Source organism: Eptesicus fuscus, chromosome 6 (genome assembly GCF_027574615.1).
Source record: "Eptesicus fuscus isolate TK198812 chromosome 6, DD_ASM_mEF_20220401, whole genome shotgun sequence".
NCBI lineage: Eukaryota > Metazoa > Chordata > Mammalia > Chiroptera > Vespertilionidae > Eptesicus > Eptesicus fuscus.
In genome coordinates, this window is record NC_072478.1 from 44,697,081 (window position 1) to 44,721,879 (window position 24,799).

General features: G+C 36.5%; 1 long non-coding RNA gene across 1 annotated transcript in view; it reads right to left on the minus strand.

Annotated features, from left to right (window-relative positions):
* Window positions 1–902: 902 nt before the first annotated feature.
* Window positions 903–24,799, minus strand: part of LOC129149319 (uncharacterized) — a 77,337-nt gene continuing 53,440 nt past the window's right edge. The window contains exon 3 of the long non-coding RNA XR_008556235.1: window positions 903–990. This is a non-coding gene — a long non-coding RNA (uncharacterized LOC129149319). The remainder of the gene's footprint in view (window positions 991–24,799) is intronic.

A 24,799-nucleotide genomic window follows, 5' to 3' on the forward strand; every position in this document is an offset into this window, starting at 1 on the left:
TGAGCAGAAACCTTCTCGAAGGGACCCGAATTCACCTGTGGAGTCTCACACCCTAATCCCTAGGTGTTAGCTTATCTTTCCCAGGCTTTCTCTGTCTTTTGGATCTTGACTTCCACAGTGCTGGCTCATTTTTCACACTCAGCCACTTCTTTAGTTTCACAAAGACAAAAATTGCACCAAGCATTAAAATTTCGTTGACTTTACAGAAGATAGATAGGGGTCTACATATAGAGGCTACACATACAGCTTTATAATCCTTAGCTGGCTGTCCGTTCCCCTCATCACTAGTACTCTACTCCAGAATCTTCTCCCAGGAGTTTTCCTTCACCTACAGCTAGAAGCTAAATGACTGATAGCCCCTAAGATTGGGGAACAGCACGGGGCAAGGCTTACCTTCTATCATTCCTACATACAAAATTATTACATTTGTTTCTCATAATAAGACAGGTCTTTCCCTTATGAATAATTCTAGTAATAGTTATTTAGGCAATGCTGCTTTCCCCACATCGTCTCATAACAACAAACATTTTGCATACTTACTCGAAGTTGTTTCACAAATACACTTCTTAAGTCATAGGTGAGGGGGCTCGAGGTACAAAACTGAATTCTGTAACTTACACACCCATACCCAACGACGCCAGTTTTGCCCGGGACTGAAGAATTTCCTGGGACACAGGAATTTCAGGGCTAAAACTGGAAGTCTCAGGTAAACCAGACTATTTCAGGAATCCTTTGACTCAGTTCCCAAATCTCCTGCTTTGAAGTCCATGGAGAGACTCCTTGAGATCCCATTTACAGTGTGATTTTCTAGCTCAGTTCTCAGGCTCAGTTCTGGGAAGTTGCTTGCCCACTCCCTCCAGGGTGAAAGTCACCCCATCGACCCCCGTTTACTTTAAGCTCACCAGTTAGAGATTTCCTGCTGGGTCTGCAGAGTCTCTCATGTGCCTCGGTTGGGAAATGCAGCTCTCTTTGAGAGGATTTAAAGAAGACCTAAAAAAGTAAGCAGAAACCGCAATCTAATCTTCTGCCAGATATTCTCTACTTTCAGAAGCAGTATTCACTAGCATGTTCGTAATCCTCCAACACTAGGATAACATATAATTGAGGTATGACTGGCTTATTCATCTCCTTCAACTGGCCTTTTTAAGAAGAGAGGTCTCTACTGACGTCTTCCCTCCAACCTCACTCTCTGGATAACTGGGGTAGGAATTTACTACAGACGAATTTTACAAACTAAAATAGAACGATTATTATTTCACAGAGGCCTTTGCATTTTGCTCCCCCAAACAGAATATTTTTGCTAGTAGGGTGTTATTTCTACGTGGTCAGAGACATTCTGGCTATAACCATCCCATAATATAGAAAACAAAAGTGGTGTATGCAGTTGCTGACCTAAGCCAAGTTTAGTGTGTGGGGTTGGTAGGGATTCTTAGAGGATGTGGGGGACCTACCCATTTACCTTGCTCACCTAAGGTTTTGCTTACAGTAATATAACCTTAAAAATCCACATCAGTACTAATCCCAAGTGTCAAGTTTGAACTATTGTTTCTAGCCCCAGCTTTGTTCTGGTTTCCTGCTATCACATGTTATTTTCCTAACTTCAGCTTCCTTCCAGAACAACTTTATTTAACATAGACAAATAGAAAGCCATTTTGTGGCTATCAGGAATGGTTTCATTTTAAGTTTCTAGAAACATTTCGGGATGTTTTATTCCCAGATCATTGCTTTTAATGAAGCTGGATTGTCTAACTACATTCTGTAGCTCCTTGTTATATTGATCCTCTCAAATTCTCCATATGCTTAAAATTTGTGCATAAGCCTCGTTCTTCCCCTGGAGGACAGAAACAATTTATTGTAGAAGTTCCAGCAACTCTAAACATTAGTGAATAAAAATAGTACAATAATGATGATGATACTAATTATGTCTAAACATTTTTGAATGCCTTCATCTTATGAGGTCAGTGAAATTGTGATGCTGTTCTAGAAACTATCATGTAGTAATGCTGAGCACTTTATTTTTTTTTAAATTTTATACTATTTTAAAAAGGAACCATTAACTGAATATCTGCCATTGTTTAAAACAAAGTCCCATTGTTGGGTTAAAGTATGTGGAGTTTCAGAATGATTAACAGTGTATACACACATATGCATATGGACACCTATGTATAAACACATCCATGCACATACAAAGAACTGCTAGCTAAATTAATAAAGAGCCCATTCCTTTTGCTATAATCAACTCAGTTTTGGGAACATCTTTTGGCACTTGAGTGAATTAAATATCAAATCCTAATTGAAATAATGGCCTTGCATTTTTATAGTTATGTAATTATGTTTCTGTAATGCTGAAAAAGTGTTCTTAGAAGCCGTGTCTTTGTCTTCCTTTACAAACATTTCCTTGTGAAAAGTTATAGTGCATACCTATATTATAAATCACATTTGGGTCACAGTTCCTTTTAAGCTTGAAATAGGATTTAAAAGGCCTGACAGGCATGTTCTCTTTGTGGACTGAATTTTCCTTTCAACATTTTTGAATGAGTTAATATGTCCTCAACCAGTTTGAATCCATTCTGCCCCATGTCTGATTAGATGATATTTTCCATAAGTTTCTGGTATCAATTAATTTGCATTGTGTCCAGATGGCCAAGCACACTTTTGCCACTTTTCCTTTTCCTATGACTTATTCCAAAGGTGCTTCCATGTTCCTTGAAAAAAAACTATTTTTTATTTAAAATTTCAGAATTAAAACTTATAAAGAAAAATTAAATTCTAAAACCACCATCTATCAAAAAAAGGGAATAAATGTCATGTCTTTTTTGGTTTCAAGATGCTCAGGTTTGGAGAGATAAGAACTAATAACAGTGCGATGTGAAACCACCAGATGCCGTCTCAAACAAACATCTTATGATACTGAATCCAGGAAAATGGAAAGGAGATGGAATTACAGGGACTTCTGTTGTTCTGGGAACTATTTGTCTAATGCTTTAACTATTATTCAATCTCACACTTGCTTAATTTTTATTTGTGTGACATACATTTTATCACTTAACTTGCTTTTTTATTTTAATCTCTATCATTAGCTTATAAGCTCCCCAAGGGCAGAATTAGATCTAAAACTTTTTTTTCTCCCTCAGCATTGCCTTACACAGAGATAAGCACTTAAAAGGTGCTTAAAATTCTTGCTTAATTGACCTTTCTTTTGCAAAATTGACTGATAGTATTTTTCCCCTCAATGGATGAATTCATTTGGCAGCAACTGTGCATGTGACTCTGATCCAAGAGAGGAAAGCTTAGGAAAACTTGGGTGAGTCATTCATCATGCTAGAGTGTAGGATTAGTTTCTTGTAATAGGCTACGAATGTCTGAAATCATATACTAAGTGGGTGACCAGCGGACAAAATGATAAATGGGGTTATTTTACAATTACACGGGCAATTTTGACTAGGAACATATCACCCAGAGTCTTTTATTGCCCTATCCACCATAAGAATTGTTCAAAATCCTATCAGGTAAGGGGCTCTCTTGAGTAATTGATAGTTACATATTTGGTGCAATAATGAAACCCTTATGATTTGTTGCTTTCTGAGTAGTCGTACTATGCTTTGACTTTCTATGTCAGGCAGTTCTGAATGTCTGCCAACCCAGGCTGACATTCCAAAACAGAGTTTAAACCAATTAAATGCTCAGAAATATCGCTATCAAGAGACATAACTGGGGGCTGAATACCATGACCTATTATTTGTATAGGATTTTTACAGTGTTGGCCACCTGTCAATTTTATTTTATGGTTAACTACCATGAAATGCTGTAGGAAGAAAGTTTCATTTTCTCCTCCATGGTAAGGTTAAGCATGTCAAATCCCATAAGCCTTCTCTTTCTCTTACTGTTTGAATATTTATACATAAGCTCCTAAGGTAAATTAAACATCAACATACTCAAAGGTTGAAAGTTTATTTTATAGAAACGTTAATAAATGTGAAGGTGAAAGAAGAATGGAAACATTTTTTGGTAGGGCAACTATATCATTTTGTTTTGTTTAGGCAGACTCAATTTCAGTTTGTTACAGTTCTTTTAAAATATATTTTTGTTGATTTCAGAGAGGAAGGAAGAGGGAGAGAGAGATAGAAATATCAATGATGAGAGAGAATCATTGATCGGCTGCCTCCTGCTCGCCCCACCCTGGAAATCGAGTCTGCAAACAAAGCATGTGCCCTGACCGAGAATCGAACTGTGACCTCCTGCTTCATAGGTCAACGTTCAACCACTGAGCCACACCGCTGGGCAGTTTGTTACAGTTTTAATGCCTGGAATGTAAGAATGAAATTCATTTTAGAAATTGGAAGCCACAGTTTAACACATATTGCCTTGCTTTTCTTAGAGCATCTCAATTCTATTCACTCTTAAAAATACAATGACCATAATCTTTCATCTCTTTTTTAAAAAAACAAACACATATCAAAGCATCTCTTATATTTATTTATTTTTATTGGTAACACTTTTCAGTCACAGTTTAATCTAATTCTGGAATCTGTATATAAATTTTAGAATTAAGGTATAATTATTGTATTCCATCCATCTCCAGAGGTATGACCAAGTTGCAAAATGAAAGAGTACATGGATTTTATTTTAACAAAAATAATTTAACTTTTAAGATAAGGAAGAGTTATCTCCAGCCAAGAATCTGAACTATTGGCATATCTTCAACATGTTAATGGAGGCATTCATTTATTGACAAATGTCTTTTGACCTAGCTTTTGGAAATATACAGTAAATAAGGTAATATCTCTGCTATTTGGTAGTTCATAACACTAAGTGTAAGTGCTGGTATATATAAGTTCAAGGTAGAAAAAATTAGCACTGTCACAAAGATCAAGCAAAGTGTACAGAAAACATGACTGAAAAAGAGGAAAACTGAACAAATTAAGACAGGTATTGTTAAGTTAAAAAAGAAATTTTGTTAAAAAAAAGAGAAAATTTTATGATTTTAACTAAGTAAGAAACAAAGGAAACCTTGGAATTAGGAGAAAAGGTATATAATCCCCTGAGGGGATCACCCAAGTAAGACATCTCTGGTCACTCAGAGGAGTTGGCTAATTCTAGAAAGTAAAGTTATATGTTAAAGAAAAGTAATTTAAAATGTTAAGTCAATTATTAAAGCAATTCCATTTATTGCCTTCTTGAATCAATTTTATGTTGTTGGTAAATGTCTAGGTTGACATCATATCATATATACTGGACATAGGTCAACTAGCTATCATCTTTCTCTCTCTTTCTCTCCCTCAGCTATCATCTATCTATCTATCTATCTATCTATCTATCTATCTATCTATCTATCTAGTCAACAACTAAACAGTAAATCTGTTTGTTTCATTACTTTATAGGCATGCTATCGTAATGATTCACAATCCTTTCCTATAGACATTTTTATATTCAGATGACCATTCTCTTTAAAGTTGTTGTGAATATAGCAAAAAGAGGAAATTTTTTGTAAAATTCAAGCTGCAGATCTGAATTTCCTAAATATACAGAAGAAGGTGGGGAAGAATGGCATTTCTTGGGCCCTCCAGACTCCAGTGGACAAGTGGCCTGCACCAAGATGAGTAGAGAACAGATAATACTCTTTGGTTTTGGGTCTAAGACCATCACCACTGGGACCCTTGTCCAAGTCTGACTGTGGATGGCTCCCTTTGGACCCTATGAGTCTCCATTGTTATACTTCCCATTGTTAATTGCATTATTAGTATTGATGCAATATCTATGTACACTCCTTCTAGCCTTCATCACCAAGCCTTGATAGGAATTGCTTCAGTGAGGGCCATTTTGGTGGGCATAAGGAAGAATGTGAACCTACTGGACTCATAAATTGTAATTAAAAACCTGGCCATTTGCCCTAACCAGTTTGGCTCAGTGGATAGAGCATCAGCCTGCGGACTGAAGAGTCCCAGGTCAGATTCTGGTCAAGGGCATATACCTTGGTTGCGGGCACATCCCCAGTAGGGGGTGTACAGGAGGCAGCTGATTGATGTTTCTCCTTATCGATGTTTCTAACTCTCTCTCCCTCTCCCTTCCTCTCTGTAAAAAAATCAAAATACATTAAAAAAAAAAACCCAAAAAACAAAAAACCTGGCCATTTGATTGAGCCATTAGAAAGCTCAGACTGAAATGTAAAAGAAGTCCTCTGAGGGGATAAAACATTTGTATAATAATCAATTCTGCTTTTAAATTTTTTTGTTCCTCATGTGGTTACTCACTACAGAGGCCCTCATGCTAACCAAGAGAACATAACCATACTTATATGATTCAATATATAACTCACTTTCTAATGGAATACTGTTATCTCTGTTCCCCTTTTCTATCTTCTCCCTATGGTCCGAAACGTTGGGCTCACCAGGTTATTTTTTAGTGTCATTGTACAACTCTTTCTTCTATCTTTATAGAAAAAAAATTATATATATATATATATAAATTGATTTCAGAGAAGAAGGAAGAGGGAGAGATAGAAACATTGATGATGAGAGAGAATCATCAGTGGGTTGCCTCTTACCCACCCCCTACCAGGTATCCAACCAGCAACCTGGGCATGTGCCCTGACTTGGAATCGAACTGGATATAGATTGACGTTCAACCACTGAGCCAAATAGGCTGGGTGCTTCCTTCTACTTTTAGTGCTATTTCTCTCAGTAAACTCCTACTCAGCTTACAAAACCTAGCTTAAATATTATCTTCATTGTCAAAGCTTGCTTGTATTCCTCACTTAAGGTGGGGGGGTCCCTCAGCCCAACCTGCCCCCTCTCACACACTGGGAGCGCTCAGGGGATGTCCTACTGACGGCTTAGGTCCGCTACCCCTGGGGAGTGGGCCTAAGCCGCAGTCTGGCCTCCCTTTGTGGGAGACGACCGAGCTGATCAGGTGAAGGCACCAACCCCATCACCCTGCTGCTGCAGCCACTGCCAGTCACCACAGCTACCAAGGTGTTTTCATCAACACGGACTCCAGTTCCTTCACCATGAAAAAATGACAACTTTCTTTAGGCATTTTCAAGATATGTCTTTCATAGGATATGACATTTCTTTCTTTATTTTTTTATCCTCACCTGAGGATATGTTTCTGTCAACTTTTGGAGAATGTGGAAGAGAAAAGGAGACAGAGAGAAACATCAAAGTGAGAGGAACACTTTGACTGGTTGCCTCCTGCATGAGCCCTGACCTGGGCCCTGGCCAGGGAGGAGCCTGCAACCTAGGTACATGCCCTTGATCAGAATTGAACCCAGACCCTGTGGTTGGCAGGCCGAAGCATTATCCGCTGAGCCAAACTGGCTAGGGCAGGATATGACATTTCTTACCCCTCCAGCGGACCTTTGTTTTTTTCTCCAGAAGTGTGGTGGAAAAGCCCTAGATCACCTTTTTGGATTCTTATTACCCAAGTTACTAAGAATATTACCAGTGGCATACAGAAAGCTTAGCCAATGAGCAGTCAGAAAAGGTGCTTCCTCTATAGTTCACACCAATCGCTGGCTCCACCCCTGCCCAGGCCTAAAGCCTCGGGCCCTGGGCAGGGGCCCCCCAGCTCCCTCTGATCGCTGGCTCCGCCCCTGCCCCCTCCGCTCTGCCCAGGAGCCCCCTCGCTCAGGCCCTTCCCAGGCTGCTCAGGGCCCACATGGGGCCTACCTCAGAGTGACCTGGGTGCCAGGATGTTCCCGGGACCCAGGCACTGGCGCCTATGTATGCAAATTAACCGCCATCTTTGTTGGGTTAATTTGCATACTCACTCTGATTGGCTATGGGTTTAGCAGAGGTGCAGTCAATTTACATGTTTGTCTATTATTAGGTTAGGTTCTCTATCCAAATTTAATGAATGTGTTTAAATATTACTTAAGCAATTATTATTACATTATTTAAAGGTGTGCCTTTTGTTGGGATTTTAATGCTAGCATTTCAAAATTTTATTTAGTTATATAAATAAACTGATCTCTCCAGTCCAGGTAAAATGTAGTTACTCAAGCAGTTTGCAGACTCATTAGTTTCATCCTGAAACTACTAGGCTCTGAGGCAGAAGAACAAAAGAGCATTTACAGCAAGAAAACCTGGATTGTCGTCCAGCCTTTATCTCTAAAGAGCTCTGAGATCTTGAATTGTTCATTTAATTTATCTGTTTTCAATGATCTCATCCACTAAATGGATTTACTATTTAAGGTAAAATTTTAGAAATCAATGTTATACTAAATTAGTTGTCATCTTTGTCTTTTTCACTGAGACAGTGTAGTGTTCTGTTTAAGTGCCCTGGGGCCATGCTGCCTGAGTTTGTCATTTATGAGCCATTACCTCCAGCGAGTTACTTAAATTCCCTGTGTCTGTGTTCCCTCCTCTATAAAACACGGGTAACAATAGTATCTATCTCACAGGGTTGTCATGGGGATCAGGTGAGCCATTACGGAAAAGCACTTAGAGCCCTACTAGCAGGTGGTAATTCCTCTTCCTCTCTTGTAACTACCTGCCTATTACCTATTGCTATAATGACATAGATTTACTAAGAAGCTGCCAATTCACAAGTTATGTATTATAGCTGGAAATAATTTTAAGAGCGAGAGAGAAAAAAAGAACTTTACAGGGGAGGACTCAAATCCATGCATACTATTTCCCACTGTCAGAAATGGAGTTTCAGCTGAGGATTAAGTACACAATATGGGGTCTCCAGGAGGCAGATTTGGTGCTATAATGAACCACCAAGACATCAATACACCTGGGGAAACCAATCCCAACCTCTGCTTTACCGACTACTGGAACGAAGCTTTTCTCCCAGATCTCAAATATTGCTCCTTGTTTCCCCTTGAAATCAACAAAAAATTTCAAAGACCTTTTAAAATTACAGCTTTAGCTGCAAGTCTATTCATTTAAAAAACGGTTCAACATTTAAAAGATAATTATAGCATCAGGTTTATAGCAGTATGCATTCAAGTTTTAACATTATCCTTGAATATTTTTGAACATAAACATACAGGTTCTTTCTCTAAATGAAGCATATTACTATAACAATAGCAACAAAAAAAATAATTCACTGTTTTTGAGGACAACCATGTATTGGGCCCTATACTAAAAGTTTTATAAACACCATCTAAATAAATAAACAGAACCATCTCTTTGGTATTATCTGCATTTTTTCAATGGTGAAAATTGAGGTTCTGATATTTAAGTAACATTTCCAAGAATACAAAGATATAGAGTAAGTGGTGGAATCAGGATTCTAAACCCCAGTAGTCTGTCTTAGAAGACCATGTTTTCAAACAATATTCTATACTGACTCATCTAAAAAAGATAATGTGCCTTACTCCATTTATTGATTCAGATTGAACATTCAAACCTAAGTGGGATAGGTCATAGCAACTGCTGCTCTTTGTATCAAATATAATGGTTCTTACTCATGAACTAGGTACAAATAAGAAATAGTTCCTAGTAGTTTTGAAGTGTAAGGTTTCTTGTACATTGTGTGTGATTGGTTACCAGAGTAATGAGCAAAATAAACTGTCCTGGGAGAACAGGTTACTAGGAGCTAGGTGACCTGTTAAAAAGAAAGTGGCGTTGTTCTTGTCAAAGTGATTATTGATTTTCTCTCAGGTTTCTTTAGGGAGTTGCAGGATAAATTTCTATTTGCTACAAAATGAAAAAAAAAAAAGTATTCCTAGATGAACTTCTGTGTTTTAGAAATACAATCTTGGAAGGGCAACAAAAAAGTCTAATAGGGAATAATCTGAGTTTCCTTAAAATTCTTTTTATGGTAGTTCAAGACAAAATGGCTTTGAAGAAAGGAACTAACCAAGCGTTTTTTTGTTTGTTTTGTTTTTTCCTTTTCTTCTTCTGGTATTCTGAGACAAAAGGATTGGTAAAAGCAACTGCATTAGAAAAAGGTCATCCTATCACAATATAATTTGTTATATACTTGAATTTATTCATATATTAACAGGAAGCTTTCCAAATTTGACAGATCAAACTAATCATTAAATGTTTAAAATCATAGAGACATAAAATTTGTATTATTCACTAAGAATGTGCTACCCATAGCCAAAGGAGCATAATAGCATGCTGTGAAACATTAAGCAGAAAAGTAGTTTATGATTAAATTTCTTTTTTATTCTTGTCCCTTTTAGTGACCTGAATGATTAGTTGAGGCATAAGAAATTCTCTATATAGATTCAAAATGTGTGTCCAGAGGGTTTCTCCTCAAGGCTACCTGGGTTTTATTTCAAATATGTTAAGAGTGTAATTCATGAAAATATTAAGCACAATGTGTGTCCATGTGTGGAAGTCACAGACCAGGGTAATTTTTAGAAAATCTGCCTATTTCACCCCAACTGATGAGAATTTATACTATCTACTGTCACAACTGCTTGAGCACCCTCATCATCTTTAGGTCAAAGATGCGTTTTTAAAAAGAGCCAAAGACTCATTTACAGGACATAATAGGAAGTAACAGCTGGGAAGACATTGCTAATGTCTACTGGGTAATTAAAATGTGCTCTCAAGATAAGCATGCAAACTGAAATACATATTTATTTGAGAAATCACAGTGGTTTCCAAAGAGCTCTTAGGGGCTGTCAGGTAAATAGCAGCATAAGTAGAAATGAAAATATAGATCTCGATGTGACAGGTACTGAAAATGTTAGTTTCTTTTCCCGTCTGATATGCTCCCTTGTGGCACTCACTGTGTTAGCTACACTTTGATTCTTCTACCTGTGCATTTAACAAGTTCTCCCATCTTTTCACATTTTTGTGAGATCAGGCACTTGGTGTATGTTACATTTTAACCCACTGCGGTGAAGTAAGGAAGAATAGAGCCAGTTAGGTAGGCACAGAATTCTTAAGCCAATAAACAGAACAGAGCATCTGTAAGTCTGTAAAGGGACAATGGCAGAAATAAAAACCACTATTACAAAGGAAAAAAATATTTTGACTAGGAACCACTGAATATTCCTATGAATATAAAAGGCATTCACTGAACTCATATCAGAAAGGGTCTTCAAACAAGTATTCATTTGATATTTTTAGTAATTTTATTAAAGAATCATGGCTCTTGTTATTTATACTGACCATAAAGTCGCATGCCCCACCTCATTCAAAGAGATATTGTCCGAAATACTAACATGATGTTATCTTTCTATAATGATGTATTCATGTCTCCCTTCTCTCTGCCCACCTTTTCTGTGCCATGTTTGCAACTTTTGCCTTTATAATGAACATTTTCATTTAATACTTTGGTTTTGATTTGCCAAGAAAACTTTAGTCTCATTTTCTTTTATCATCACAGATCTCCAGTAAGATGTTAAATCACTACTCTGAACTTAATGAATTTAAAACTAGACTTATTCTTCCCCATACAAAGATTTAGATTTGCATTATTCTTATTCATATTAATGATGCAATGATGATTGTATCATTCTCCTTGGCTCAACATTTTCAAAATTAACTTTGAAGTCCTTTTCCATCTCATTCCATATTCAACCTACCACTAACAGTTTACTGTAAGTTTTTAGTGCAACTGTACCTGTATTTTGATGTCACATGCACAGAGATTACGTCTTCATTACCTCCAATTTGTACTCTTGCTCTTGGCATTTACCTCTATAATTTTTGATTCAAACAAAATATAATCACCTAAATTATGTCACTTCTATACTAATAAATTAAAAATAAATAAAAACAAAATATAGAAGATCCAGATCCTAAAATTTGAGAACTAAATTTTATTTAAATTTGGCTGATGTATAGAGCTTAAGATATTTACTATGATTTTGGTCTCTGGCTCTTTTAAAAGTACTACAACCTGATAACACCACAAAGTGTCTGCCACTAATAAAATAGGATGTATATGTTAATTTAGTGTTTCATGGTTGAATATATTCCAGCGATTTTCAGTCGGTGTGCCACAGCAAATTATATATATGTTGGGGATCTAATTAAGATTTGATTATCTAACATGTTGGAAGAGAAGACTAAAATGGGATCATACTTTCCTATAAGCAACACAAATTAGTTGTGCTACTTGTTGCTAAGAATAAAAACAAATATAAAATATGAAGTTGCTATACTCAAAGGACTTAAAATTTAGTGTTAGAATGAGTAGACATTTATATTACAAAGCAATTACAAAGTACGACAAATGCCATGATATAAAAATAGAAAAATTGTTTTGATATCACATAGAAGAGTCCCTGAGAGGGTCAAGAAGGGGAAAGCAGGCGTTAGGTATTCTCACAAAAGAAAAAAAATATCACATTGTATAACCTAAATACATACAATTTTTATTTATCTGTCAGACTTCAATAAAGCTGAAATAAAAGAAGGGCATCCTAAAGGAATTAAAGATTACTAAAATTTTAAGAAAAAGTAATTTAAAGAGGATTGTGTAGCTGGTTTATGAAATTCCAGTAATAGAAAACAGAATGTCAAAATTCAGAGAGATATGAAAATAACTGATATAGTTGAGGCCATATAAGCAGTTGAAGAAGGTAAGGTCCTGAGTGAAAGCAGTGGCACTAGGATAAGAGAAAGGGATACTTTAGAGATGTTAAATCGGTAAAATCAAGTATCTACTTTTGAGATATGAGAGGAAAACTGATAGGTGACTCACAAGTCATTATGAGGATGGAAAAATGGCGACACTATTAATTGGGGATAGAATATAGATAAATGGGTAGATGATTTAAAAGTGAGTTTTTACATGTGCTGCATTTGAAGAACCTAAGTATATAAATATATAATAAAAGCATAATATGCTAATTAGACTGGACGTCCTTCCTGATGAAGCCGGGGCTGTAAGGGAAGCCTGGGTCCCGGGTGCTAGAGGGAAGCTGGTGCCGGCAGCCAGGGGAGGGAAGGGCTATTCTTGCAGAATTTCGTGCATTGGGCCTTTAGTAAATATATAAGTGGAAATGTCTAGCAGGGAATTAGATATATGGGTTAGGGGAAGATGAGTGGTTTGAGATAGAATATAAATTTATGAGTCATCAGGGTACAGGTATGAGTTCAAATCAGTGGGTTTAACCAGATAGCCTATGGAAACTGAGTAGTGCGGAGAGAGAGAGAGAGAGAGAAGAGAGAGAGAGAGAGAGAGAGAGAGAGAGAGAGAGAGAGAGAGAGAGAAGGAAGATAGGAAGAAAACAAACTAAGGACAGAAACCTGTGGAATTCTAACTAATATTTACAGTTTGGACAGAGGAAGAGGAGTCCAAAAGGGAAGATGACAAGGACTGATCATGAAAAGAAAAGTAGGGAAGGAGTGAATACTTTCCTAGAAACAAATGGAGGAGAGTTTTGAGAAGAAAGATTATAAAGAGAAGTTATATGAGAAAAAGACTGAACAACATGTGGACAGCTGTGGTGAATTAGTCAATATATACATCACTGTAATAAGTTATTGATGTAAAGAAGTTTGTAGAATGGGACTCTGTAAATATGGTTGTGAAAGAAAGCAGAGAGATAAAGGCAATAAAATGACTGCAGTTTGGGTTATAAAGGACCATTTTTTTAAAAGATAAGAAATACCTGATATTTCTTTGCTGAGGGGAAAAGATCATAGTAGTTACATGTACAGTAGAGAGAAAAGACCCAGGATAGAGTCTCAACCTATAAGAAGTGGACACAGATAGAACTGAGAACCATAGTGGGAAAGTTTTTCTGTGCATTATATTGCAGTAACAGAGGGCATGGGTTCTGGAATTATTTATAGCTTTCTTTGACTTTCAGCTGTGTCACTTACTAAGTGGCCTTGAAAAACATTAAATTAATAACACCTGCCTCAATACAGTTATTACCATATTTAAATAAGATGTTGCATATAAAATTCTCTGACATAGAAATAAATCATACAGTTTTGGTGTAATTACTTATAATATCATACCTTGAAACTAGAGGTAAGAATATAAGGATGAGTATGATTATCATGGTTCATGTGAATCTGTGCACATTGTCTCCAAAATTTTCCAACTTCTCTGTATCATAATTAGCACATGGTTATGGACTGAGAGTGACTGAGTAGGTATTGAGTTAGGGAGTTTGAAGACAATAGCAGAGATGTGAAAGCATTTTGTAGAAAATAGAAAGGAGAACACTAAGGAAGAACAATGAAGAAAATGTATACTAGTGTGTGTGAATTTTGAATTAAAATTTATTTTCTCTCTTCCTCTTCCTTCTCCCTTTCATTCTCCTTTTTAATAAAGCACTTTTAAGCAGCTCTGATACAGGAGCAAAAAAGGCAGATCTGTTCACAGTTAGGGAATTACTTGCTGAGTGTAACACAGAGCAAGGGGACTGAGAGTATTGACAAAGGTGAGCCCAAGTGACATCACAACAAATCTGTAGATGAGGAAAAAATGACAAGTCGAAAGACCCCTGAAGAACGAGGCATTGTAAGAGATGAGGACTAATAAAACTGGGATAACAGGGATTACAATCCTAGAGAAAGATATTTTATCATAAGATTTCAGAGTGGGGTAATTCTGGGTGATGGCATGGAATGACAGGTATGGATGTGAAGAGGGGAAGTGAAGTGAATATCAAGCTGAAGGCATTCAAGAACTGTGAGAAAGGGGCATTCTATATGTTACTTACATGGACAAATGAATCACGTACCAATATTCTTAATGAATTTTGGAAGACAACCAAATTCAAAGAGACAATGAGTGGCAGAGGATGAGGAAGCGTTTTTAAATAAAAGGGGGAGGTAGTAGTGATTTAGAGAGTGCTGTTGAGAGCAGAATATAGACAGGCATAGCCAAGGGTATCTTGTTGCTGGGGTTTGGGGGGCAGATTTCAATTATGGCAAAGAAGTTGAAAAAGAATTGTGAAGAAAAGATTGATGACATAATAGGGAATCTGTAAAACAGAGAAACTTGTCTTCAGCGATTGCATTAGAGTAGTATTTGAGACTGGGAATAGAAGAGATTTTCATTATGGTGTTTTGGCCTCAAGATACCCAGTGGAACTCTGACATTTCATCTCTAGAGCAGATCCTGGTCAGAAGCCTATAATGACTTCAGATCAGACACTGTGATCAGTTTCAAAGATAATGTTTGTGCTGCTGATCACTGTTTACAGGTCTCACAGTCACCACTTACATCATGAAAGGAACAAAATGGAGTTAGACAGTGCTCCTTAAAGAACCTGCTTTCTATTTTAGTATGATCACTTGTCAGTTCAATTGTATGTTACAACAAGACATCCACTGGGCCCTGTAGCAGCTGCTCTTCAGTCCATAGGTTCTCCACCCTTACCATTTCAGGGCTTCCAATCCCAATTCCAGATGACAGCACTTGTACCTCTTTGAGCACTTTCTCTGTGATCAGAACATGCTCTACCCTCACATATGATATTTTACGCCCAAATAGCTGGAAATTAACCCTGACTCCCACTCCTCTGAGAACAGACCTTCAACCAGTGACTGATGAACATCCTGGTTTCCTTGATCCTTGCTGGGGATAAATCCGAAGCACATTTCTACTCTGACTCCCAGAGGTTCCTTGCAGGACTAGACTCCAGGTACTCACAGCAGGAACTTGCTTCATTGATCTCCTTTGTTTCTCAGTTTCACTTCTCTGCTCCCCACTGTTATTTCTGGGATGATCTTCCAAGTAAAGCATACCCTATGTGCCCTCAGATTTCTGTAACAGATAAAGCAAACTAAGAGAGGCCCCAAGATAAGAGGTGCCAGCCAGCCATACATTCCAAATGAAAGTTACTAGATCACTTAAGAAGTACTTTCAAAGAAGTGGCTAAGAACAATTTGTGGATCATTAATTACAAGACTATAAAAAGGACTGAGGGGACCAAGCGTGAACTTTTGAAAAGAGAATTTCTTGGGAGAGAGTTGTGGGCTGTTGAGTTGAAACCCATCATGCTGGAGGGATGGGATGTCTTCCTCTGGCTTACGTCTGTAGATTAGGGTTTCAGAGCAACACCAAAGGAGCTGCATGTTTCCAATGAAGTCTGCGGGGGCACAGAAGCTAAACTGTGGCCTGGGACCTGCTCTGATGAATGAATGAGATGTGTCTGCCTTGAGAACGGGCTGCACTCACTCCCAGAATTTCAGGGTATAAAATATCCTGATTTTCCATGGCTCTGAGGGTCACTTGAAAGAGTAAGCTGGCTTGGAACTTGCCTGCTAAGAGAATGGTGAATACGGAGGTTTCAGGTAATATGACAGAAGAAGAAAGCACAGAAGGAGTCATAAATTGAGAGGAAAGATTTCCTTGTTCTAAGAGAATTGAGGTAACTGATGTCCAGAGATGCAGAGGGATTGTGGGGAGAAGAGGAGAAAAAGGGAGGGCGGGGGTAGATAGGTCTTCAGAGTTACCAAGTAAACTGGACAGAAAGTCAGATTTTAGTATGGAAGAGCCAGTAGGAAGTACTGTCAGATTAGATCAATACCTCTGAGAGGATTTTTCTGAATTTTATTTGCCACTTAAGCCCCACTTAACACCTGGGGCGGCCAAAAAACAGAGTCAAGCCAGTTTATGTTGCTCTATTAATCCAACTCTTCACTTTCCCCAGGGGGTTCACAGGTCCAAACTAATGGAAGAGGAGTGTTTCAATTATAATTTACAGATTGACAAATACTGGAAATTTCTATTACAGAATGATGACCCTCTTGTGACTAAAAATGATACAATGAATTTTTATTATCAAAGATAAACTAGAAATCATGGAATAAGCCGCAGTTTTTGCCAGGAGTGGAGAATACTATCTCCACAGGGACAGTGTGTTCTAAGAATCCAGGATGTTTTTCTGCTTTTAACCTTTGGAATTCTACTTTTCAGCATACTTGGTACAGCCCTTTTGGATATTCATAAATTCACATTTGTTTCTTGGTAACAAGAGTCAAGAGTCTCAATTCATGGTTGATTAAAACTCATGAAAATATTCTGGAAAGGTATATATAGTAAAAATTAATAATTATCAACACTGAAAACATAGGGAATGCTCTGTTTCCTTGAATTCTAAATAGAATAATGAATATTTTAGCTGTCATTTTTAGTTATATACTTAAATTTGGCAAATGATTATTAATTATTGATGTGTGAATAATAAGACCTTTTAAAAATATATTTTTATTGATTTCTTACAGAGAGGAAGGGAGAGGGATAGAGAGCTAGAAACATCGATGAGAGAGAAACATTGACCAGCTGCCTCCTGCACACCCCCTACCGGGGATGTGCCCACAACCAAGGTACATGCCCTTGACCAGAATCGAACCTGGGACCTTTCAGTCTGCAGGCCGACACTCTATCCACTGAGCCAAACCGGTTTCGGCCATAAGACTTTTTATATATTGGTATATACACACTTTTTTCATTGCCTAATCCTATAGTCTTGGCTGGCCACTCCACCTTTGTTTAAGGGGTTTGGTTCACCTTTAGGGCATATCTCCTTCATTTCTTGCTGGTCTCTCTTCACTTTCACCTGCCATACAGTTGCTCTTTGTACTCCTGGTTCTCATCCATTTCTAAACATGTCCAACTCAGGAGGACTAAATCACAGTGAAGTGGCAGTGCTGATGGACTGGCTGGCTTCCACACTCTTCTTGTTGGTGATCTTGTTGTACCGTTACACGCTGGTTATGGTTTACTGATGATGTCTGTGAAACTGTGTAAGAGGCCAGATGCATGATCTCTAAGCAATGGAAGCCTCACAGCTGGTTAGTATGTTATGCACCACTTCTGCTTTCTACACTACATGATGCGGTATCAGTGACATGGTACCTGATAACCTCCTGAAGGACAGGTGGTTCTTGATGCATCAGCTCACCTTGCTGCCTAAGCAGAAATTCACAGTAACTTGGTATAGTCACAGGTATTTTTAAAATTTCTGTAATAATGATTTAAAAAAATATTTTCTGACTATGAACAAGTTTTTGAAGAGTATTTTCATAGTTGAAGGTCTGTATATGAGTAACTTAAAAATTGGAAGCCTTGAGTATTTGGGATGTGGTGAGGAGGGGCATGCGCGGATTAAGCTTAGAGATATGTTCAGTCTATTTTATATGCACCACAAATTTCTAGAAGGATTGTAACCATAAGTATTCCAATTTGACCAAAACACAGAATTAGTTATAAAGATTCTTTAAAATTTTATTTCACTTTCAAGAGTGAGGTCACACTAATGTCATCTCAAACATCAACTTTTTACATGATTTTGTTATTAAACTTTTTACTGAGTGCCACTTAAGGTTTATGTAAATACTAGAAATAATTGTTAAATAAGAAGTCAGCTCTAAAATAGACAAAGTAACTTCTAAATGAGTTTAGTTCTGGAGATGAATATTTCTATTCTTTTAAATATTACTACATGGACAGGTACTTGCTTAATATTCAACTTCTGCTTAATATGGCATGCTTATCTTGTATCCTTACTAGCTAGGAATACAATGATACTCCACTACCTCTAAAATCATACTTATCACAACTACAGCTGCTGATGTAGGTGATTTGTTCAGTAAATTACTTTCTGACCACTAGGTGAGGCTATGAAACCTCTTGCATTATTAACAGAGCTCTTGGAAACATTTGCATTCCTTGAAGGAAAATAATTTTCCTTGAAAATTTGAGTCATTTTAACCCCATCTTTTACTGATGACTGAAAAATGATCCAGATTCTCTGTAATAATGTTAAAGCAACATTACAATAATGACACAGAAGTTGCAATCACTAAATTATGTTCCAGAAGGAAATGGATATATTGCTAAGGTCACCTTACAGTTAATTCAGGCTTTCCACTAATAGTAATCAGTTCATCATGGTGACATACTAACAATTCTTCTTTTATTTCTTTTTCTATTTATTGGTCCAAGCCACAACTCATTACTTTCATCTATTTGGATTGCAAACCACAGATTACTTCTAGGACTTAGGAGGCTATGAAAATGTGATTACATTAGGAGTGACTATATAAACTACTACCAGTATAACATCACACAAAATAATTTTTCTTTTTATTTTATCAGTTTTCCATCAAGATTAACTTAGTAATAATCTGCAGGCCCTTGTAATGCTGGAGGAATGATGATCAACCCTGAAAAATGATTAGCACTGGATATGAAAAATTGCGTATTGCACTATTGTGCTAGTTAATATTTATCTTTACTTTTGAAGACAGATTTATTGCACTTTAACTTAGAAGCAAGCATTTCACTATTTTGGCTATCACACAAATTTAACCAACAAAAAAGAAAATTCTATTTTCCTAAATATCTCATTATACTTCTTGTAGGGAATTTAATAATATGCACAGAGTAGCCATTCAATAAGAACTTATTAGGTTCAAGATATCATGATTATATTTTATATTATGAAAGAATGAAGTTTTATTTGCATCTCTTACGATTGTCTCAGTTTTAATTTATTTAATTATATAAATTCAAGTAACAAGTTTTAAATATTTAGATGTGGTATTTTATATTTAAGACAAATTGGGAGATGTTGAAATAATAACTTATTTATTTTTAAAATATGTTTTATCATTTTTTTAGAGAGGAAGGAAAGATAGACGATAGCTAGCTAGCTAGCTAGCTAGCTTGATAGATGATAGATAGATAGATAGATAGATAGATAGATAGATAGATGATAGATAGATGATAGATAGATAGATAGATAGATAGATAGATAGATAGGAAGAAACATCAATCAGTTGCCTCTCGAACCTGCAACCTGGGTATGTGCCCTGATCAGGAATTGAATGAGATGACACTCAACCAACTGGGCCACACTGGCAAGGACTGAAATAATAATTTAAAATCTTATAGATTATTGTGTTCTCTATCAACTCAGATATTTACATAAGAGATTCATAGACAAGTCATTTTAACCAAAAGTCTTTCTTTTGAATGTAAAGTCAGATAGAAGTTGATAAATGGGCAGAAGAAGCTAATTTCAGTCAAATATTCTTGATGGAGAATATTTGTGAAGAAAGGCACAGTTAAGTAGTGTTTTTTTTTTTTTTAAGTTAGATGTTTTTGGTAGAAGAAGGGCATAAAATGCAAGGATGGTTGACTCAACTCTGCTTCTAAAATGAGTCAATTCTCGAAAACCATAGATAAAGAGTTACCCATTAATCTTTGCTGGCACTCAAGTGAACATGTTACAAATTTAGGAACTAAAATGAGTTAGATTTACATCTGAGAATAAACAAAATTGAAATTTTCTTTCAGCCTATAAAAGGCTTCTAAGAAATGTGATGAGATACTGTACACATAAAACCCTAAAGACTCGATCAAAATATTATTAGACTTAGCAAATGAATTTGGCAATGTAGTTGGATACAAAATTAACTCCAAGAAATCTATGGCATTTTTATACACCAATAGTAAACTTACAGAAAGAGAGATTTAAAAAATCTCATTTATCATTGCACCAAAAACTTTAAGATACCTAGGAATAAACTTAACTAAGGAGGTAAATACCTCTACTCAGAAAACTACGGGACTTTGAACAAAGAGATAGAGGTAGACATAAACAGATGGAAGAGCATACTGTGTTCATGGATTGGTAGAATCGACATCATTAAAATGTCCATACTACCCAAAGCAATCTATAGATTCAATGCACTCCCCATTAAAATACCAACGGCATATTTCACAGACCTAGAACAAACTCTCCAAAAATTCATCTGGAGTAAAAAAAGATCCCGAATAGCTGCAGCAATTCTGAAGAAGAAGAACAAAGTAGGAGGGATCTCAATATTATATATCAAGCTGCATTACAAAGCCACTGTTCTCTAAACTGTCTGGTATTGGCACAAGAACAGACAAATAGACCAATGGAATAGAATTGAGAACCCAGAAATCGACCCAAAACACTATGCTCAATTAATATTTGACAAAGGAGGCAAGAGCATACAATGGAGTCAAGACAGTCTCTTCAATAAATGGTGTTGGGAAAATTGGACAGATACATGCAAAAAAAATAAAATTGGACCACCAACTTACACCATACATAAAAATAAACTCAAAATAGATAAAAGACTTAAATGTAAGACAGGAAACCACAAAAATATTAGAGGAATCCACAGGCAGCAAAATCTCAGACATATGCCGAAGCACTATCTTCACTGATACAGCTCTTAGGGCAATGGTAACTAAAGAGAAAATAAACGAATAGGACTATATCAAAATAAAAAGCTTTTGCACAGCAAAAGAAACCATCCACAAAACAAGAAAGCCCACTGCATGGGAGCACATATTTGCCAATGTTATCTCCGATAAGGGTTTAATCTCCAAAATTTATAGGGAACTCATACAACTTAACAAAAGGAAGATAAACAACCCCATCAAAAAATGGGCAACAGACCTAAATAGATACTTTTCAAAAGAGGACATAGGAAGGCCAAGAGACATATGAAAACATGCTCAAAGTTACTAATTATCCAAGAGATGCAAATAAAAAAGACAATGAGGTATCATCTCACCCCTGTCAGAATAGCTATCATCAACAAATCATCAAAGGACAAGTGCTGGTGAGGATGCGGAGAAAAAGGAACCCTCATGCACTGCTGGTGGGAATGCAGACTGGTGCAGCCACTGTGGGGAACAATTTGGAGTTTCCTCAAAAATGAAAAATGGAACTCCCTTTTGACCCAGTGATTCTACTTCTGGGAATATATCCCAAGAAACTAGAAACACCCATCAGAAAGGATATATGCACACCTATGTTCACAGCAGCACAATTTACAATAGCTAAGATTTGGAAACAGCCTAAGTGCCCACCAGCAGACGAGTGGATTAAAAAACAGTGGTACATCTACACAATGGAATACTACACTGCTCTAAAAAGGAAGGAACTCCTACCATTTTCAGCAGCATGGATGGAGCTGGAGAGCTTCATGCTAAGCGAAATAAGTCAGTCAGAGAAAGATAAATATCACATGATCTCACTCATTTGTGGAATATAATGGACAACATAAACTGATGAACAAAAACAGATCCAGAGAAAGAAAAGATTGATCAGACCATCAAACCTCAGAGGGAAGGTAGGGGAAGGTGGGGGTAAGGGGGAGAGATCAACCAAAGACTTGTATGCATGCATATAAACATAACCAATGGACACAGACACCAGGGTGGGTGAGGGCATGAACAGGAGTGGGATGGGGGCAATGGGGGGGATAAAGACACATATGTAATACCTTAATCAATAAAGAAAAAAAGAAATGTGATGATACTAGGGTTAACATAAAGAAAACAAAATATATAAGTTTCTTTCACAAAATGAAATTAGCATACTCCCCTGATTTTGAAAGCAAGACAAATTCATAACAAAAATTTTAGAAAATACAAAAAAATAAAAAAAATGAGAAAATAAAAATTACTCAATTCCATCAGTCAAAGGAAACAACATTTAGAGTTGTACATATAGGTTTGTGTACTGATGGGACCATACTGACTATGTTGTATTTTTAATTTGCTTTTGCTTTTCCCCCTGTAATATGTAGAGAGGGTTTTAACAAAATCACTAATTCATCGAACAGACTGTCAAACTGTAGGGGAAGGTTGGGGGTGGGGGTGGGTAAGAGATCAACGAAAGGATTTGTATGCATGCATATAAGCACAACCAATAGATGCATGATACTGGGGGAGGGGGTGAATGAGGGCAAGTACAGGGGGTAGGGGAGGCCGGAGGGAAGGCAATAGGGAATAAAAAAGGAGACATATGTACTAATATTTGCAATACCTTAAACAATAAATTAAAAAAATTTATCTTTTAAACCATGATTTTAATAACTGCAAAGAATTCTCTATGTAGATATACAATGATAATTTGACCAGTTGGGCTTTTTAGATGATTTTTAAATCTTGACTATTGTAATTCATGCTACCATGATTTTTTTCCAGTTTATTAAAAAAAGTTTGACATATTTTACTGTATAAGTTTAAGGGGTACAGCACAGTGGTTTAGTTTATATAAATATGGTAAATTGATTACCATAATAGGTTTAGCTAACATCCATCATCTCATATAGACACATTAAAAAGAAAGAAAAAGAAAAAACATATCCGTATGATGAGAAGTCTTAGGATATACTCTCTTAACATCTTCCCTATGTATCATACAACACAGTACAGTCATGTTGTACATATCCCTAGTACTTATTTATCTTATGACTGAAAGTTTCTGAGTTTCTGGGTTTTTTTTTTTTTTTTTTTTTTTGCTTTTTTTTCCTGATCACCTTTCTCCAATTCTGCCTCCTCCTTCTCCTCTGCCTCTGATAACCACAGCCTGGCCTCTCTCTTTTCTTTTCTCTTTTTTGTTTTTGGTCTTTTTTTTTTGTTTTGTGTGTGTGTATGTGTTGTTTTTTTGTATATTTTTTTTGGATTCCACATATAAGTGAGATCATAAAGCATTTGTCTGTGACTTATTTCACTTAGTATAATGCCTTACAAGTCCATCCCTGTTGTTTCTAATGGTAGGATTTCCTTGTTTTGTTTCTTTTGTTTGTTTGTTTTTAACTGCTGAATAACATTCCATGGGAGGGGTCCATGGCTGGACCCCAGCAGCAAGCTAACTTACCGGTCGGAACGTCTGCCTCTTGGTGGTCAGTGAAAGTCATAGCGAGTGGTTGAGCAGCCTTAGCATATCATTAGCATATTATGCTTTGATTGATTGAATGGCCGACTGGACAACTGGACACTTAGCATATTAGGCTTTTATTGTATGGGATTTTCTTACTTTCTTCATCTATCAACAAATACAGGGTGACCCCCCAAAATGTATACACACTTTAACAGCTGATAGCTCAAATTTTAAAATGAAATCTATTTTAATAAACATTGCTTTTATAATTAGTCAAAGTGTGTGTATACATTTTGGGGGGACACGCTATATTTATTGAGTGACTACCATGTTCTGGGCATTGTCCTAGATTGTAGGTAAACATCAGTAAACAAAATAGTCACCCCCCCCCCATATAGAAGTTATATTTTAGTAACTAGAGTCAGAAAATAAACAGAATAAATAACTAAAATATAAAATATATTAGGTAGTAATAGTTGATATAAAGAAAAATAATTCAGGGAAGAGGTATTTGTGGAGGGGAACGGAAGTGTAATATTAAATAATATAGTTAGAGATTGTTTCGTTGAAATTGTAACATTTTAAGTCACTTGTCTAATATTTTTCTGTGTCTTTCTCATTTCCTATATTTCCTATTCTCCATCCCTTATTTTTTCTCCTTAGTACTTATAATTATTTCTCTTTATATATATTTATCTTGTTTACTGACCCCATTAGAATGTAAGTTCCACGAGGACAGTGATTTTTGAATGTCTTATTCACTACTGTATTCTCAACTCCTAGAAAGTGCTTATCTCATAAAAAAAGTGATAAATGTAATTAAATGAGGAAAGTGAATGAGTAAACCAAGAAAAGCATTTGGGGCAGAGGTAACAGCAATTTCAAAGGCAGTGAAGTAAGAGTGTATCTGAACATTCAGTGTGTCTGAATTAAATGGAAAACTAAAAGGCAAGTGTAGTTGTAGTAGAGTGAGTCTGGAAAACAATAGTAAGAGATGACAATAGAAAAGTAATGAAGTAGGAGGTGGTTAGCAGCTAAGTAGGGCTTCAGGCCATTGTGATAACATTGGCTTCTACTTTGAGTGGGATGGAAAGCTATTTGGATGGGTCATATTAGTGGCAAGATCTCACTTCTGTTTTAACAAGATCACGGCTGACTGTTGTGTTGAGAATTGTTTGATGAGCCAATAATGGAAGCAGAGAGACCAGTTAGGAGTTTATTGCAGTAACAGCCTTCTTAACATTTGCTATTGTC